Raw genomic sequence first — 18,136 nt, 5'->3', positions numbered from 1 at the left:
ATAAGATGCTTATGGTGGTGGCTCTCTCCTTCAAAGACAGCACCTTCAGCCAAGCATTGTTCAATTCATCTTAGCCAATTGTATGTGCACACAATGTGAGCTATTCAGATTTCATACTGGTTCAAATTGTTAAATCACACAGAGTGCTGCCCTCATAACTTCCAGTGCTCCATGAATGAACAAGCAGAACCTTCTTCATACAAAAATAAATAAATAAAAATCTCCCACCCAGAAGGTCTAGGCATTTGTGCATGTATATTTGTGCATACTTGTCTGCTGAACTGCAAAACATTCCTCCTGGTAGGTTGCTCTGACAGCAGCGTTAAAGGAAAATCAATTTTTGGAACAATTAACAAATGCATTGAGAAGCTTCAAAAATCTTCTCTTCCTTAAACTGTAAGATCAGCATTGTAGAGTGATGAAAATGGCATTATGGGCAGCTTTGTGAAATAATTTTATTCCAGCAAATTCTGAGCACGTGACATGGTGCAAACCCTGAGTGAGTATCATGCCCAATCATTGCATTTATAGGCTTTATTCCGCTTACTTGAATGAAATGTTAGCTGGGATATCAGTGGTAGAAGCATTGGAAATTTCTTCTGTATACTGAAACTACATCCTGATGAAAAGGACAGCATTGCCTCTATGGTGTGACATTTCTCACTGACACAAAGCACAGCTACCTTGGTGAAGCCTATGGTATGCCTTGGGTTTGGCCTAGAAGCAACAGGTGTGAAATCTTCACATAAGGACGCCCCTATAGCAACCTAGGTGTGATGTTCTGCAGCAGCTGCATATTTGAGGGGCAAAGTTGAAACCCATTGCGTGCACATTATTGTTAGGAATAACAACATTAACATGATTTTATTTGTTACAGTTCTTCTAATCACACACACTGGGCAAGTTTCTCTGTGTTATTTGCTCTGGTACACCAATGATTACTTTAGCTTCAGGATACATATCCAATCTTGTCTAATAATAATTTTGTCCCTAGCTAATATATCAAACTAAATTACATGAGAGAGACTTTCCTTTGTTGAGAAATTTTCTAGATCCAGCTCAAATGAAGATAGCCGTAATTTTCAGTAGTCCTTCAAATAAAGGGATCAAAATTGTGAGAATTATTTTAGAATGAGAGGGAAAGATATTCAGCATACATTATTTCTCAGTTATTCTTATAACAGGCCTGAGGATATTCTTAGCATGAATTGTAAGTATGGTAAATTGATGTAGAAGAGAAAATAGATAAAAAATTGTTTTCCTAAATTTTCAAATATATTTGTAATTGTTCTGTGTAGACTGTTCCTCCTATAATGACTGGCATGTTTAATAATGATTTTTTTGCATATCATAGCATAGCTTTAGACAATAGCCTATAGCTACTGGACTAGCAATATAACTTAATGTCCATTTCCATTTTGAGCATTTATGGACAACTGTAAAATCACTCAGTCTTCAGTTGTAAAAGCATGAAAATGAGAGGAAACCTCAAACATGAGATTAAAATCCCAAGCAAGAAGAGCCATTTTCCGGGGATAACGGTACCAGATTCCTCAAGGACAGCTAAGATACTTCTACTTTACTCTTTATCCCTTGAAGAAAATGTAGGAGAAAGAATTGTTCCAGCTGCCTTTGGAGGATAAGTCAATCTTCATCTTCTTTCTTTCAACAGGAAAAAAGAAAAGGAAAAAAAACCCAAAACAAAGAGGAGAATCATTGAGTTTTATGCTTTAATCTAGAGTAGAAGATAAGAAAGAAAAATGATTGGGCAACCCTAATCTAAGAATGTATTGCCCTGGTAGACAATACATTGCTGAAAAATGAGTTGACCAAGAAAAGAAAAAGAAAAAAAAAGACACAAAGAAAAAGCACCATTATGGGAAGGAGAAAAAAAGAAAAAAAAAAAAGAAACCAGTTTCCATCTGTTGCTGCTGCTGGTGGTAATGTTTTCAGATTAAGATGGAGGATTAAGGAATTTTACTCAGCAATTTGAGATGCTTTGTGAAGAATAGAGGAGATTTGAACTGCTTTGTTCTGAAACCACATGTTAGTGAAAAAGCAAACAAGCACTTAATCCTGAAAGACAGCCAAATTTGACATCGATTTGTCCTTTGGGAGGTGACCAAGAGTTCTTTGGGACAGGCTAAAACTGCTGGGACCTAAAAGGGCTTTGTACACGTAATGCCAGTCCTTGTAACCAGCTCAGCCAGCCCTGAGATGCCATAACTCACAATCGCTGAGGACTGGTCAACAGTTTTATAGACCCAAACAAGGCTGAGTGTTTAAAAAACACATACAAGGTGCCAGAGTGTTTACCAAAGAGAGTTAAAATATGATCTGACTTAAGGTCATGCCTTCCGTCTTAAAACAGACCAAGGCAACGGGGAAGAAAAAGGGGATAATTATCCTGTTTGTGATGTTGGATGGTTTCCTGTAACAATAAAAATATAGCAGCTGACAACTAGACAGCTGAATATATACACAAGGCTGCATTGTGGCCTCTGATACAGGCACTAATGTCTTATGCAGATCTAGAAGGGGGTTGTTTTGTTTTCTTTCTAAACAGAACACGGAAGGGTATTTTCAGCCAAGCTCACCTTTACCAGAACATTTAGGGAAGAGGCAAGACAAGACAAGAAGGAACTGCTTTACTTTTCTTTTTTTTCCTGTGTAATTTCAATGGATTAGAAAGTCAGACTAAAGATGGACGCAACAGCTGACTCATACTGCTGTGTTTTAACTGGAAACACAGTATTTGGTTTTAAAAGGGGGGGGGAGCGAGAACCATTAAGAGAGACTCATCATTCTAACTTACTTAGAATTGCTAGTTTGCGCAACACCCTTCTAAACCAATCTTCTTCTATGTAAAAAAGCGTGGGGGGTGGGGGGAGAGACGCATTTAAAGTTGATGTGCAGCCACACAATAAATTGTATTTTACAATACCAAGTAAACACCTTCAACCCGTCTAATTCTAAAATAGAATTATCCCTAGAGGAAACTTGAATCAAGGAGAACTAGAGACCCCATTACTTAAGTAAACAACACCAACCCAATCAAGTAAGAGTCTATTGGGTCATTTTTCTTGCCTCTGCAGTTTATTAGCCCTGAATTTCCTTTTTTTTTTTTTAGAGAGCAGCTATCTAGCTCTTAGGGAGACATTCTTAAGGTAATTTGATATACTTTTTAATTTGCTTATATTCTGTTTACAACATCTATAGCTTCTCATGATCGTGACCTGGTACCCTTTTAATAGCATAGTCATTTACTGAGTGGAAAGCAAAAACTGACATGCTTTAAATGTGCCCTTCCTTTTCTCCATTTCACCTTTTTGCGTTCCTGTCTGGGAAAACCCTTTCAACCTAAGGCAGTTCTGTAAGCAAATTACCAATATATGATCAGGACACAGGAGTGGATATTTTAACATAAAGCAAAGGACAAAAAGAAAGTCTCTACTTTCTGGTTTTTAATGATCACGTTAGGGAACATATAGGGGAAAAAAACCCTATTAAAGAATACCTTGATCCTCTGTCCTTTTGAAAATGATCAGATGCTTGTTAAAATCCCATCACATGTTGCATGATTTTCATTACTGCTTTGAACATAACATAGTAAATGTTGACAGAGTTAGCTGCTGCATCCTTTATAGGAAAATGCCAATTTGCTAAAATCCACTTTCGGAGAAGAGCCGACAATTCAACTGCTTCCTATGGATTTCTGCCTGCATGTGTGTGTGTCTGCATGTACGCAACAAGAGTGAGAGGGTAGAAGGATCAAAGAAGGGGTGAATTGAAATAAAAAACCCAGTATTCATTTGTGGAGCTCGGCTATAGCAGAGCAAATCTAGGGTGACTCAAGGGACACAGTGTCTTGTAAAACATATGTACTTAATATAAGGGTCATAAAACTTATTAAATTAAAAGCTGGGTTAAAAATAGGAAGAAAATTTATGTGACTGTCTGAAATAGCAATAATTTCCCTTTGGCTTTGGTTGAAAATGCATGTCCCTCCATTCCTTCCTTCCTTCCTTCTTTTCTTCCTTCATAATTTGCAAGTCAGTTGAAATTTCTCCTTCTGTGGAGAACAATTGATTACATGCACATTAAGGTAAATGTAATTAGGTGTTAACAAGGAAACATGGCCCTTCAGTTGTTCCTTCCATTAAGACAGAAAGAGAGATGGCTATAATCCAGACATAGACTATGCAAAGGCTTCCTATTTTCTTACATAAAAAGAGCTTAACGTTTTCCATTGCATATACCAAATAATCTAGGCTTGTAAAAAGAATCTGGCATGCCCCAGCATCAGTGGTGGGATTCAATTTTTTTTACAACCGTTCCATGGGCGTGGCTTGGTAGGCATGGTGTGGCTTAGTGGGCATGGCTTGGTGGGTGTGGCAAAATCCCCATTCCCTCCCCACCCCACTAACCTGCTTTCCAGCTTCATTCTCCTGTGCAGGGCAACCAAAGAAGACCCAGCCGATCAGCTGGGACTCAATGGGAGGCAGAGAATAGATGGGGGTGGGGCCAGTCAGAGGTGGGTATTTGCTGGTTCTCTGAACTTCTCAAAATTCCCACTTCCAGTTCTCCATAACTGATCAGAACCTGCTGGATACCACGTCTGCCCAGCATGCATTGAGTCCCTGTCAATAGTTTATATTCAATATTGTTTATTTTGTTTCAGTACAGAGCTGTCCAAATGATGACACTGGTTTTTCCTTATTTTCAACTGTGAAGCATCAAGTGTACAGTAGAAAATGGAGTTCAGATAGGACATTCGATGCCTGTGTAACGTGTCTAGGTGTGCTTATAGATTTTGAAATTGGAGACAAATTGTGAAATATATATATAACATCCAATAGACACGTTGTTTATAGTATAGAATGTTTAGAAATTACTGAATGTAATGATATATACATGTGTACCAGTAATGTCCCAACATTATTTTGCCCTCTGGGAGTGATGTAGTGATTTTTTTTTTCTGTGAGCTTTGAAAAAATTGCTGACTGGGATGAACTGCATGAGGGCAGGAGAGGGAAAGACCCAGTATGGTAGACAATCCAGTATTGTAATTCTGCTACTACTGACACAATCCTCAAAGTTTCTGAATGAACAAAGAGTAAACATTTAGTAGTAAATTACATATAAAAGTTAAATTATTTCTTGTGAATAATTCTAAAGTTGACCTCAATATCTGAATAGCTTTATTACTTTAATATCATACTGGTTGTGTTTATTTTTCTATATGCCAAATGTTTGAGTTCTGAAAAGTACTATGTTGTTGCATATTTGCATGTAGTTGCTTGTAAATCTCTTAAGAGTCAGATGGCTGGAGTAGGATAAAAACACTCATAATAAATAAACGGTAATAGTTGCACCACATACATTTAATAATGTTATCTTTCTGCTACATTAAGCATTACAGAACAGCAGTAACTTAGTTCTTAGAGTTTCCAGGGATTGCATACAACATTGTAGCTACAACCAACTCAGTCCTAGCAAGGGTCTTGGGATATTCTATTTTTGACCTTGGTTAGGATTGTGTTTCCCCATAACTGATACACAAAGTTGGATTCACAGCTCCTGTGGGTTGACCATGTAGCAGTTTGGCCAGTGGGCCTTCACACAGCTTCATTTTATGTATCAATTATATCTCTGGAACAGGAGGTCTGGTCTCCATCATGTCAAGGTTGAACTACTGCAATGGGATCTACTGTACGTAAGGTTGCCCTTAAAAGAGCATTAGATTGATTGAGTTGGCTGCAAAACATCTCAGGCAGTTTGGGTACACTTTAATACACACATTTACAAACTGCACTGGTTTCCATAGACTTCTAGGTAGAATTTCAGCTTCTGGTGGATACCTGTTAAGACCTACATGGCACAGAGCCAGGTTATTTGCAGACATAATGTAAAGTTATTTGCAGGGCTACTTATCCCCTATTCCATCTTCCCAGACCACCAGATCCAACAGCAGCTACTAGCAACTGAACAGGGACTACTGCCACCATGCATGTTGTAGTTTGAAGTGCCTTGTCTTGTAAGCATCTATAACAGAACAAATATTAGGGACATTGAAATTGATTTCCCTCCCCTTACAGTTTCATTATTGACATAATATTAATTCAGCTTACTTCATTACCATAACTATTACCCAGCTTTCTATCAATCTTTTCCCCCCAGCAAAGTAGGTCCGACTCTGACTTTCAACCTTTGCCTTAAATGATCTATTGATCCTTTCAGAACTGTCCCAATCTGTTGGATTCACTTGTATCCATAGCTTGCTTGTACTGGGAGCAAAAATTGTAATGTCATATTCCTCAGCCACACAAGCCACACACAAAGCCTCTGTTTCAGACCCATTTATAAGTGTTTTTTCCTTTTCTTTCTCTTTGTGCCCTCCAGTCAAAATTTTCCTTTATCTCTTCTGGTTTAAAATTGGAATTTGTAATTAACAAATATTTTTTTAAAATATAATGTGCATAGCTTTACTTTATTAATATGTTAGCTAGTTATGATTTGAAATTGCATTCAACTTGATACAATTATATCAATAAGTACATTCCTTCTTTGTGTGTGTGTGTGAATCAGGTGAATTGTGTTTATCCAAAAACCATGATGTGGTCCTTTTAGATCGGGGTGTCAAACTCATGTCATCACGACAGCATCACATGACGTGCCAGGATTTTCCCCCCTTTGCTAAACCGGATATGGGTGTGGCCAAAGTGTGACGCATCTGGCCTGTGGGCTAGGAGTTTGACAGCCCTGTTTTAGATAATTATACAACTGATTTGTAATGGTAAAAAATAGGATGCACTGTACAGATATGTCAGATATACAATAAAGACCAAAAAATGCAACAAATATATCTATTTATTCTAGTCTCACCATTGAAGGCAGCAACCATCTCCCATGCTCTCTACGTTCTGTAGATTTGTGCAATGAAGCCATTTGCTCCAGGATCAAACTATATTCTTTTTGAAATACTTTGTCTGCTTGCTCAAATGGGAATTTCTTGCTCAAATGGGAATTTCTATAGTAGAAAACATTATCAAGTTGCATTATGATTTTCAACCAACTGCTTTACATATCCAACAAGGTGTGATGGAGCATTCCTAGTCTGTGTCAGCTGAAACTGAAAAATCCAGCTGATTTCAACCGCCAAACCTACAGCGATGGGATTTGTTCATTGTGTTAATCCATGGCATGCCTAACCAAGGTTCACTTAATTATCAACAGTTGGTTGTTGATTCATTGAATTATCTAAAATTGAATGTGTTGTAAAACAACCAAGCCATGACTATACAAATTACATCATGTCTTAATATAATGTTCAGTGTAAAACCAGCCTTTTCCAGAGCACAGGAACAAAGAAGAAACAGTGTGTAAATTTGGATGTTTGCAAAGGGAGGGGGAGAGTGTGAGAGAGAGAGATTTCAATTACAATTTTATAAATGGTCAGAAGCCCATTGATTTCAATGGAGCTTACCTTTAAAGTAGAATAGGTCTATAACCTTTAGATGTAGCATTACCTTCATATTCCTGGGCCCACGCCCTATAGAATAGTATATTACATTTGGTGTGAATGACTTTAGGATTGCACTTTTTTGGGTGACTCCATATAGCTAGGGCATATGCCTACAACAAGAGGTTAATCCTAAATTATTTTAGAAAGTCATTGCCAATTTGATATCTACATTTCTTATATTTAAATTATATACTTGCATTTCAAAAGTCAAGAATTATTATTTTTTCTAAATGTGTGTGTATATGTAGAAGGGAGGACAACTCCTCTAAAAATTGGCAGCTTTATGAAATTTAAGCACACTGCTAATCATGTAATTGTAGATGAAATATTAAAGAAGTGGACTAATTACATGCAATACTCTTGAGCCCAATTAAAGTAGCATCTGTAATGTAACGTAAAGATAACCTCTTCCACTAATAAGAGATACTTTCTTAACAACAGAGAATAAAACAGCTAAATTGGATAGGCAGTTGAGATTATAAATATCCTATTAGCATATAAAATGAGGATTAACCTTATTTAATCATTGCATGGTTGATCATCAAAAGTCATGCTTCACCTTTATAATATAGTTGTATTTAGCTTGAATGATTATTAGTAACGCTAGTTAACTACACGATTTCTATCCATTGAAAAAGATCTGATGAAACATCTGATTGCCTCTCTCCCCCCAATCCCATTTTTCTGCAGATAAGAAAAAGCCTTCATCTTTTAGTTGCTTAGTTGGATGACCTCTAGTGAAAACCAGGACTGTGGTGGTCTTCTTGCATGATGTACTGGTAGGTAAAAGGTATGCCCATTGTCTCCAAGCAGAAGTTTTTTAGATCCTCCAATAAATCCACTGCCAAAGAATAACGGCTTTAAAATCTTTGAAAACTGGACTCCATCTTCCCTAAAAGAAATCATAAAAGTTCTGTTCATACGTAGTGAATAGTAAGAATAGATTTGAGAGGGGGAGGGAGGGGAAACAATCTCCATTGCATGCTAACCCTACCTTCTACCTTCTCATTCTTCTTCTCTTGAGAAGAGAAAGATCTGTAGCCAATTTCAATGTCAGAGATAGGTGACCTGGTACATCCAGACATTGGGAGTCATTTCCCACTGGCCTCATGGGCATGACCAAATGCAAGGGATTGTGGGAACTGCAAGCCAAAACAAGTGAGAAGCAGCTGGTTGCCTAATCTTGGCCAATCTGCATTAGCTTTTAAGTGACTAGAAGCTTCCATCCATTCCTCAGTGTTCTGGATCATGCAAAGAGATCTAGTAATTCTCAAAAGAATGTCAGCAGAAGTTTTTCAAGTCTAAATCTTCTAAAAGCTGCTCAATTTAAACAAGAGTTTGGGAGAGGAGTTGGTAAGCATGTCTATTTCCCCCCCATCAGAATGCCAGCATACAGTAAATTGCTACGCTCTTTTGACAGGAGCTTTCTTAACTGAACTCAAAATACAGCTGGAAGGGATGGTCTTTGATTTCTTTTGTTTCTCTGAAAGGCAATAGGTGCACAAAATCATGTCTTGAAGTTCACAGCAAACTCTTTCTTGAGCCACAAACCCTGAGAAATAAAGTTGGTGGTTGCACAGACAATGAAAAAGTGCTTTTTATTATTTTTAAATCAAAGTTTCAATCAATCATTCTATGGAGATGGACAGCATTTCCACATTAATTTCCAAATCTCAGTTCAAATGGAAAACATATCTGTGTTGTATATATCCTAGACACCAGTGAATTAATAGCACAACTAGGAATTTGCTTTATATTATTGTCTGCCACTCCAATAAACAGTTTCAGGATTGTCAAGTGCATACTTCTAATAATAATAAAAAAAAAAGATTCGCAAGGCAGCAGGTGACGTAAAAAAAAACCAGTTCTGTATAATCCAGTTTGGGCTGTGAACATTTGTTATCCTATGAATTTAGCACAAAGCAACAATTCAGCTTTATCAGTTGCAGAAACATTGGGGAGAAAGGTTTATATTAAATCTGCATAAGTGCAATGAAAGCACATATTCAATAACCATGATCAGAGGTTAGGAGTGGGATTGACAGGCTTGATTATATGCATATTTTCACAGATATAATTTTTACTGAGGCCAATGGAATTTATTTCCAAATATATGTGTCTTAGTTTTCAGCAGACAACTCTGGAGTCTGTTCACAGGCTGCTGCAATACATTGGCTATACTGTGTTAAAAACTACTGAAAAAGTACTGGATGTCCTTCTTCTAATTTCCTGTGGTGGCTGAACTAATAAAGGTTCATGAATAGTTATTGTGAAGCCATTGATGCTTTTCCTCGCAAGGATATCCATGTCTCATGCTTACAGGATAAAAGAATGCAATTATGATTTATTTATTTTTTTGGTCAGGGAGTGCCTATATTAGGGTCAGCACTGGGTGTCCCTAATCTTGTCTTTATGCTTATGAATTTTATGAAGCTTTAATGGTGTGATCTATGAACTGCAACCACAGTTTTTCTCAGTTCAGCTCAGTCCTTTGTATCCAAAGTAAGGCAGATCATCTTAAATTTGTCCCTCTCCTTGAAAAACTGGGAATATGAAGCAATACTTGCTTTAAGCAATAGTTGCTTTAAGGATCACAGGATAGCTGTAAGTGCGGTTGTGTGTTGGTGTGATTTTAACTCAGGGGCCAACTCATCCCCCCCCCCAAAAAAAACCCATGCTTTGAAATTATGATGAATTGAATAATTATGTTTAGTCACACAGTCAGACAGATGTTTAGCCTGGATGTAGTGTTTTTATTTATCTACTGAGTCCTTCCCAAGGACCTGGGAGAAGGAGATGTTGCTGCTTGATAGTATTGGAGATATTGTCACGGGATGTAAGCTGTGCCAAGTAAAAGTGCCTTTTGCAATTGACTGATGGGGATTTTTGTCAATGCTGATGGTGTTCAAATTAACCAATCTTCAATTTCATCTCTTTGCAGTATGTTGTTAAACTGTTTGGCACTGAGTGTGTGTAGATGAGTCAGATGTTTCAGCCAAAAACCTCGCAGTTGATCTTCATCTACTGTTGACCAATTCTTGATCTTCTACACCAATGTCTCTACCATTTCTGCTGTTATTTAACTTATTTAATGTCTGTTTCTTTTTCTTATCCACCTCCTTTATCTCAAGTTGCATTCTTGTTGTATTTCTTTAGGCTGAATCATAGCTGCACCCAGACCTGCTCTGTTTTTTCTTTGTCAATTGTTGATTGATTTGTTGCAGCCTCTCCATTGATCGATTGGTAGAAACATTTCTGATTGGACTGAAATTGGAGATTTCAAGATAAGAAATTAACTATACTGTGCAATTTGAGCTTTGTATCTGCTGATCTTTTTGACTCTAGCTGTTATTTGTTCCTTTATTATTTCCTGTCCTTTCTTGATCTTCCTTATTTCTAGGTGATATGTTTTGATCAAGTATTCTTTGGTCTTCTTTAAAAAAAATTCCCATCTGTTCTAGCTTGCTTACATCTGATCTTAGTATGCAGATCTTATTTTATAACTCAACCTTCCATTTTAGTGGTGCACTGTTTAGCTTTTTATAGATTCTGCATCCCAGGTATTCACTTATAACTGCAACATTAATTGGTTTGTTTCTTGCAATGAGTTGGTGCTTATATTTGATACTACAGTATTTGCATCTTTTATTGCTGGTGCCAGCTGTTTCTTTGGAACAAATTTCATTGCAGGCAATCTTACTCTGTTGTTTTTGTGCTATTCTAGATGCTCTAGCTGCAATTATTCTTTATTTCAATTCTCTTGTTTTGTTTTTTTAGTTAGAGGGCTTTGTTCTTTCTGAGAAGATGGCAGAGAAGATGGTGCCAGGTTTGGGAATGAAAATGATGCAGTAGCTATGCTGCCTTCCTCTTCTATCAACTCCCCCTAGTTTGCTTCTCTAGTCCACGCTACTTCTGGCAAGGCCTGTGATTTCTTTGCCTTGGGTAGACTTCTGCAGGTCTTCCAATTCTGTTTCTGTAAATACTTTATTTTGTATTATAAATTGACATTGATCTGCTAGCCTTTGTTCTGCTATTTTTGGTTTCTGAATGTTGTTCTTTCCAAAACTGGCAAATTCTGTACATATTTTCTCTTCATGTTGGACTTGTTTTATAATAACAGATCATTGTTTCTTTGTTTTCAATCGTGGTATATTTGCAGTGGGTAAACAACTTTTCTATCATTAGTCCTGAAGCTGCTGACTCAGGTTGCCTCAACCAACAATTCTGAATCTTGTAGTCCATTTATCACCAGGTGTCCAGAATTCCAATGCCTAGCATGGTCCTTGTTGACCCAGGTAACAACAGATTTGGTATGGGTTTCTGTAAATTATGTCTTGCCATGTTGTTTATAGGAGAGACACTCTTCCCCTGGCTTCTCTGATGAGACCTGTCCAGTATTGTTGGACCTCCAGCATAGCTCTCATCTCTTCCAGAGCTTACAAGTTCCACAACCACATCAGGTATTATTAAAATATATTATGGGCTACATTCCAAAAGGTGGGTTTCCATATGGCACTCAGACAAAAAACTATGTGTAAATCCAGTATGTCTATGTAAAATATAAGAGAAATAAGCAGGAAGCTGCTTTGTGGAAAGATCTTATTCTATTGTATTCTGAGCTTTTTCATACTGCTCAATTATTTGAGTTTTGCAGCTACACTTTCAATACTGTAATTTACTTTGGAAAACAGTACACATCTTTGCCATGAGGATCTGAATAAATAATGCAATTACTTAGGGAGATTAAAATAAGAAATAATCATCCATCAGCAGAAGTGGCTTTACACTCCTGACCCCCAACCCCTAGCAGTCAAAGGGTCTCATCCAGAGTGGTGCATGTTCTTTTTTTAGGCTGGGGGTCATACTTGCGTTTTAAGTAGTTGGCCTGCAAAAAGTAGAAATGAAACCAAAGGACTGGGGTAGCCCGGAAACAATGCTAATTTAACTTAATTTGCAATTAATATGATGATTACATTAGATTTAATAATGTAATAAATTCTCCCTTATTTCACATTAAAAATGTCCATTGCATGAAACTTTTAATGGGACTGTGGGGATTACTGAACAAAACTTTGGGGTTGACCTACAGATATAGGAGGTCTCAATCTGTATTCATTTTCTGCCTGTAATTCCAAGGGTTGTGATACCCTTGTAAGGCATGAGTGATAGATGAAAAGAGGACGAGCTATTTGCTATAGCTGGGTCCCAATTTGTTCCCAATTAAAAGCTAGAATAACAATGTAATAAGTATGATAGTTATTTTTTTTCTTTTAGTGCTAAAAGTGGTGCTGCATTCTTTGTGATTTGTGTCCGGCTCAAAGAACTAAGAAGAACAAGTGGAATTACCCCTGAGTAGTTCTTTATTGTTGTTCACCTATAGGCAGAATCTTACCAGACTAAAGCAACTATCTGCATAACTACTAGATATACTCTGCAAATTTCTTAATGAGGATTCACCTTCACCTTCTTCCTGCCTACCAGTCACTCCAAGTTCTGCTTTCTCTTTGCCCTCCGAGACAGAGTTCCTTCCTCCTGGGATTCCGGATCACAATCCATCATATTAGTGACCCTTGAAGAAGTTGGAATACACTACCTTAGAGGCTGATGTTGAAATGGTTCCAGCCCAGAAGCATCAGATTGGGTCTATGCTTATGACCATACCTGCCTCGAATTTTGATGTGGCAAATAATTATCGATAGCCTAAAAGAGTCAGATGATACCTTTCAGTGAGTTTGAATCTGGCTGCACGTACTTGTCAAAAAATCATATTTCTTAAAGGTCATTCTTACTACTTATATCATCTTTTGCACTTGTGGCCTGCTTCCTGCTATTTCCCCTCACTTATTTTTTGTCAAAGAGATCACATCTCCTGAAACATTCAGATAGAGATTAAGAGTGACTGGAAACCAAATAAACATTCTGATGGATCTGAAGTATTCTACTGTCAGGGAATTGTAGATGTCATGATAAAATGCAGAAACCTTAAGAACAGCAAGGTTTGTTGCTGAGCCTGAGATCTAATAAATGATAGACAGACAGTTGCTGGATAGTTCAAGAACAAAAAAGTAAATATGAGAGAGAATGTAAATAGCTTTCTAGTTTTCATGGAAAAAAGAAGCTTCTGCTTTCTCCTTTTATTTACAAAAAGAGGTATACTTGGTTTAACCATCACTAAGAGTAAACATATAAATCTTAATCTGAAGATGACAATAAGTCACTCACATGGATCAGCTTAATTTACATTACTCATCTTGGTGCCACAAGTTACTAATAATGAATTATGATAGTTGATAGAAAGAGGACTTCCTTCCCCCTCACATCCTGGACATAAACTGTTTCAACTCAAACTGTAGGTTTGAGAGAAAACTGCTGCCACCCATCTCCATAATCCCAACCTCAGACACACCAACAATAGCTAAGCCTCCTATAACCTACCCCATCCCACTGGGCCCACCACCTCTGGTGACTACAGAGAATGAGGTGCAAGGTCTATTTCACAGACAGAAGCCAGGAAAAGTACCAGGCTCAGACAAGACACCTCCTTCTGGCTTAAAAACTGGTCCCCATCTTCACCTGCATCTTTAATAAATCACTAGAGATGTGCTATATTCTTTCTTGTTTTGAATGCTCTACTATCATCCCGGTGCTGAAGAAACCCTCCACCCAGGAACTGAATGACTTCAGACTGGTTGCTCTAACATCTGTACTTATGAAGACCTTTGAAAGGCTAGTGCTGGCCCACCTGAAAACCATCACAGATAACGTGTTAGACCCCTTTCAATTTGCCTACGAAGCAAATAGATCGACAGATGATGCTGTTAATATGACTGCACTACACCCTATAAAATCTTGAATCTCCAAAGAGCTATCTATGCAAGGGTCCTCTTTGTAGACTTTAGCTCAGCATTCAATACCATTATTCTAGATATTATTCTAAGTAAACTAAATCAGCTAGCTGTACTTGACCACAGCTGTAAATGGATCATAAGCTTCTTAAAAGACAGGAAGCAATAGGTGGAGCTGGGCAAAGTCACATCAGATACCTGTACAATTAGCACATGAGCCTCCTAGGGCTGTGTGCTCTCTCCACTTCTCTTCTCTCTATACACCAATGACTGCATCTCAAAAGATCCCTCTGTTAAAGTACTGAAGTTTGCAGATGGTACAACAGACAGGAGGTTCAACAACTAGCCTTGTGGTGCAACCAGAACAATCTTGAATTAAATACACTCAAAACCGTAGAAATGGTGGTAAATTTTAGGAGAAACTCTCCTATATTGCCACCTCTTACAATACTAGACAACACAGTATCAACAATAGAGACCTTCAAGTTTCTAGGTTCTATCATAGCTCAAGACTTAAAATGGACACCTAACATCAAAAACGTCATCAAAAAAGCACAACAAAGAATGTTCTTTCTGTGCCAACTCAGAAAGCTCAAACTGCCCAAAGAGCTGCTGATTCGGTTCTACAGAGGAATTATTGAGTCTATCATCTGCATCTCTATAACGGTCTGGTTTGGCTCTGCAACCAAACAAGACAGACACAGACTTCAGAGGATAATTAAAACTGCAGAAAAAATAATTGCTACCAACCTGCCTTCTGTTGAGGACCTGTATATAGCACCAGTCAAACAGGGCTGTGAAAATATCTACAGACTCCTCACATCCTGGACATACATTGTTTCAACTTCAACTCTCAAAATGATGCTATAGGGCACTCCACACCAGAACAACTAGACATAAGGACAGTTTCCCAAATGTCATCACTCTGCTAAGCAACTAATTCCCACAACACTGTCAAATTATTTACTAAGACTGTATTACTATTCTTCTTCTTATCCTTCCTAATACCTATCTCTTCCCACTTATGACAGTAACTGTTGCTTGTATCTTTACAATTTATATTCTTTTGTTTCCTAGTATGATTTAATTACTTATTAGTAACCTATGACTATCACTAAGTGTTGTATCTTATAATTCTTGATGAATGTATTTTATTTTATTTTATTTTTATGTACACTGACAGCATATGCACCAATTGTGTGTCCAATCACACTTGGCCAATAAAGAATTCTATTCTATTCTAATTCCTCCTTAGGACACAAACAATTAGGCACAAGGAGTTTTTCCCCTCTTGCCATCACTCTGCTGAACATCTAATTCTCACAATACTGTCTTATGTCTAAGTATATTTACTCATGTAGGATGATTGTATTATTATGTCTTATGATTATATTACTGTTGTTGTTAGCCGGCAGCAGGTGCAGATGGCTGAGGAGAGCAATGACTCTGATGAGGGGGTCAGGATCATCAGGGAGTAGACTGCTGCCTTCAGGGATTTTGGGGGCTGGCAGCAGTGACAAGGAGGTTCCCGAGAAGCCTGTGCCAAGTGTGCATGAGCACAGGATGATTCATAGAAGAGAACAGCTGGAGCAGCACAGGTGACTTGGGAGTAAGGATGCAACGTAATGGCCCCTCCATTCAGGGAATATAAGCCTAGTTTCAAAAGGTTTTTGCTTTTTCAGAAAGCAAAAACGTTCTACGGACTCAGCATTGCGTGTGGAGACTCCAGCTTACCTGAAGAATTCTGTCAAAGCTTTTCTGGTTGGACTAATTGGCTGCAAGCCATCTTTTATCTACAAAGAAGTTATTTGTAGAGTAAAGCTGTGAAGGTTTGAGTTGTTGCGTTTGTTTGAGATTTTCTTGCTGGTAACAGGGTTGGGTCAGAACAATTACCTAGTTGTTTGTATGTACACTTGTTGCTTGTATGTATATGTTGTTTGTATGCACACTGATTACCTTATTGTTTGTGTGTACACTGAGAACTTATGCACTGGAGATAAATTCCTTTTGTGTCCAATCACACTTAGCCAATAAAGTGTTCTGCTCTGCACTGCTCTGCTCTACTGGTAGTCCTCAACTTACAACATTTTGTTAGTGATCGTTCGAAGTTACGTCATCACTGAAAAAAGTGACTTATGGCAGTTTTTATAACCGTTGCAGCATCTCCATGGTCAGGTGACCAAAATTTGAATTTTGGCAACTGGCATGTATTTATGATGATTGCAGTGTCCCGGGGTAATGTGATCTTTTTTTCTGACCTTCTGACAAGCAAAGTCAATGGGAAGGCCAGATTCATTGAACAATCATGCTATGGCAAGAAGGTCACAAAATGGGGCAAATCTCACTTAACAAATATCTCACTTAGCAATGGAAATTTTGGGCTCAATTGTGGTCGTAGATTGAGGACTACTTGCACCCTACCATAGGTTGAACTGCTAGCAACTGTTACAAACCCTGTGTGCTGTTATTTAGCAGGAATAGTTGTAGTTGTTGTTTTAATAGATGACATATTTAGAGCAACACTGTCTATTGCTCCCAAATAATATAATCTGATTTGTTCTATGGATGCAATATATTGCTGGATGAGTCTGCCATATGGATCAATAAACCAAAATATTAGCATAGCATATACAAAGAATTTCAGTAGGGTCCAATGAATTATACTGAAAGTGATCAATAGTCATACGTCCAATATGAGAAATGGATTTCTATACATCTCTTGTTTATTCATCATTCATTAGCTGACCTTACTGAAAAATCCTATGAAGGATCTAGCATAGGGAACCCCAATATTTACATTGGGGAATAATTTGCTTTCTATAGAGCTTGATAAATAACAGATCAAGTAAAATTCAAAGAGACCATCCTGATTTTGACTATTTGGCCCAGCAACCTCAACTGATTTACAGAAACTGCCAGGTAAATATATTTTATTTTTAAAAAGGGGGTGGGGATGGCACCCTAAAGTTTACATATTATTGTCAAATGGCAAATATATGTACTTAATTGTTCTTATTCCACCTATTTTCCCTGAAACAACTACCCTGTTGATGTATGTTGTCTGGCCAAAGTCACCCAGCTGACATGCCTTAAGGTGGCATTAGAACTCAACAGTCTTTCAGTTTCTACCTTGGTGCGTTCACCACTTGATTAATAGCCTAATAACCTTTTTATATTAAAAAATTATCACAAAAACATAAAGACCCAAATTCTATTTTTTGAAGTATCTCACCATGCGGGCCCTTAAGTAGGACTTCTTGGGTATCACCCTATCTGTGCAGTGAAAAATTCTTATCTCTGTACTATAATAGCATAGCAAGCCTTGTGGAGGGTCTGACATTCCTGATGTCAGACGTGTTTCAAATGTTCATGGCACCTGGCATTCTTTTCCCAACTTGTATTTGATTATCTTTTCAGATACTACAGATCCTTGGTTACAAGCAAGGTTGAGTTCCTTTGCAAATGTTTTTCCAGCAACAGGTAATGAATGAGCCCTTTTGCAAATCTGACTGCTAATTTTTCAACATTAATTTGCAGAGTGGTATTACCTTGGATTCATTACATTACAGATAAGAGACCTCATTTTGCCTGAAAGTAAAGTTATAATTTCTTCAGGACAGGCTTGAGTGAGGAAATGATGATTATTGGCAAGATCAAAGGAACCTGAGCAGGAGGGGTGAGGCTTATTGTAACAAGAAGAGAGATGATCTTTCAGTCTCCTTATTGTAATTCATTGCTTGTTTTCAGGATCCATAATAAAAGATTG

The 18,136-nt window shown here is 37.7% G+C and overlaps 1 long non-coding RNA gene across 1 annotated transcript in view; it reads left to right on the top strand.

Annotated features, from left to right (window-relative positions):
* The first annotated feature begins 17,785 nt into the window (after window positions 1-17,785).
* Window positions 17,786-18,136, top strand: part of LOC148127870 (uncharacterized) — a 117,702-nt gene continuing 117,351 nt past the window's right edge. Inside the window, exon 1 of the long non-coding RNA XR_015740657.1 lies at window positions 17,786-17,850. This is a non-coding gene — a long non-coding RNA (uncharacterized LOC148127870). The remainder of the gene's footprint in view (window positions 17,851-18,136) is intronic.

Source organism: Pseudonaja textilis, chromosome 1, assembly GCF_049901715.1.
Source record: "Pseudonaja textilis isolate UNSWEBS1 chromosome 1, rPseTex1.2, whole genome shotgun sequence".
NCBI lineage: Eukaryota > Metazoa > Chordata > Lepidosauria > Squamata > Elapidae > Pseudonaja > Pseudonaja textilis.
This window is presented reverse-complemented; position numbering and strand designations above follow the sequence as displayed.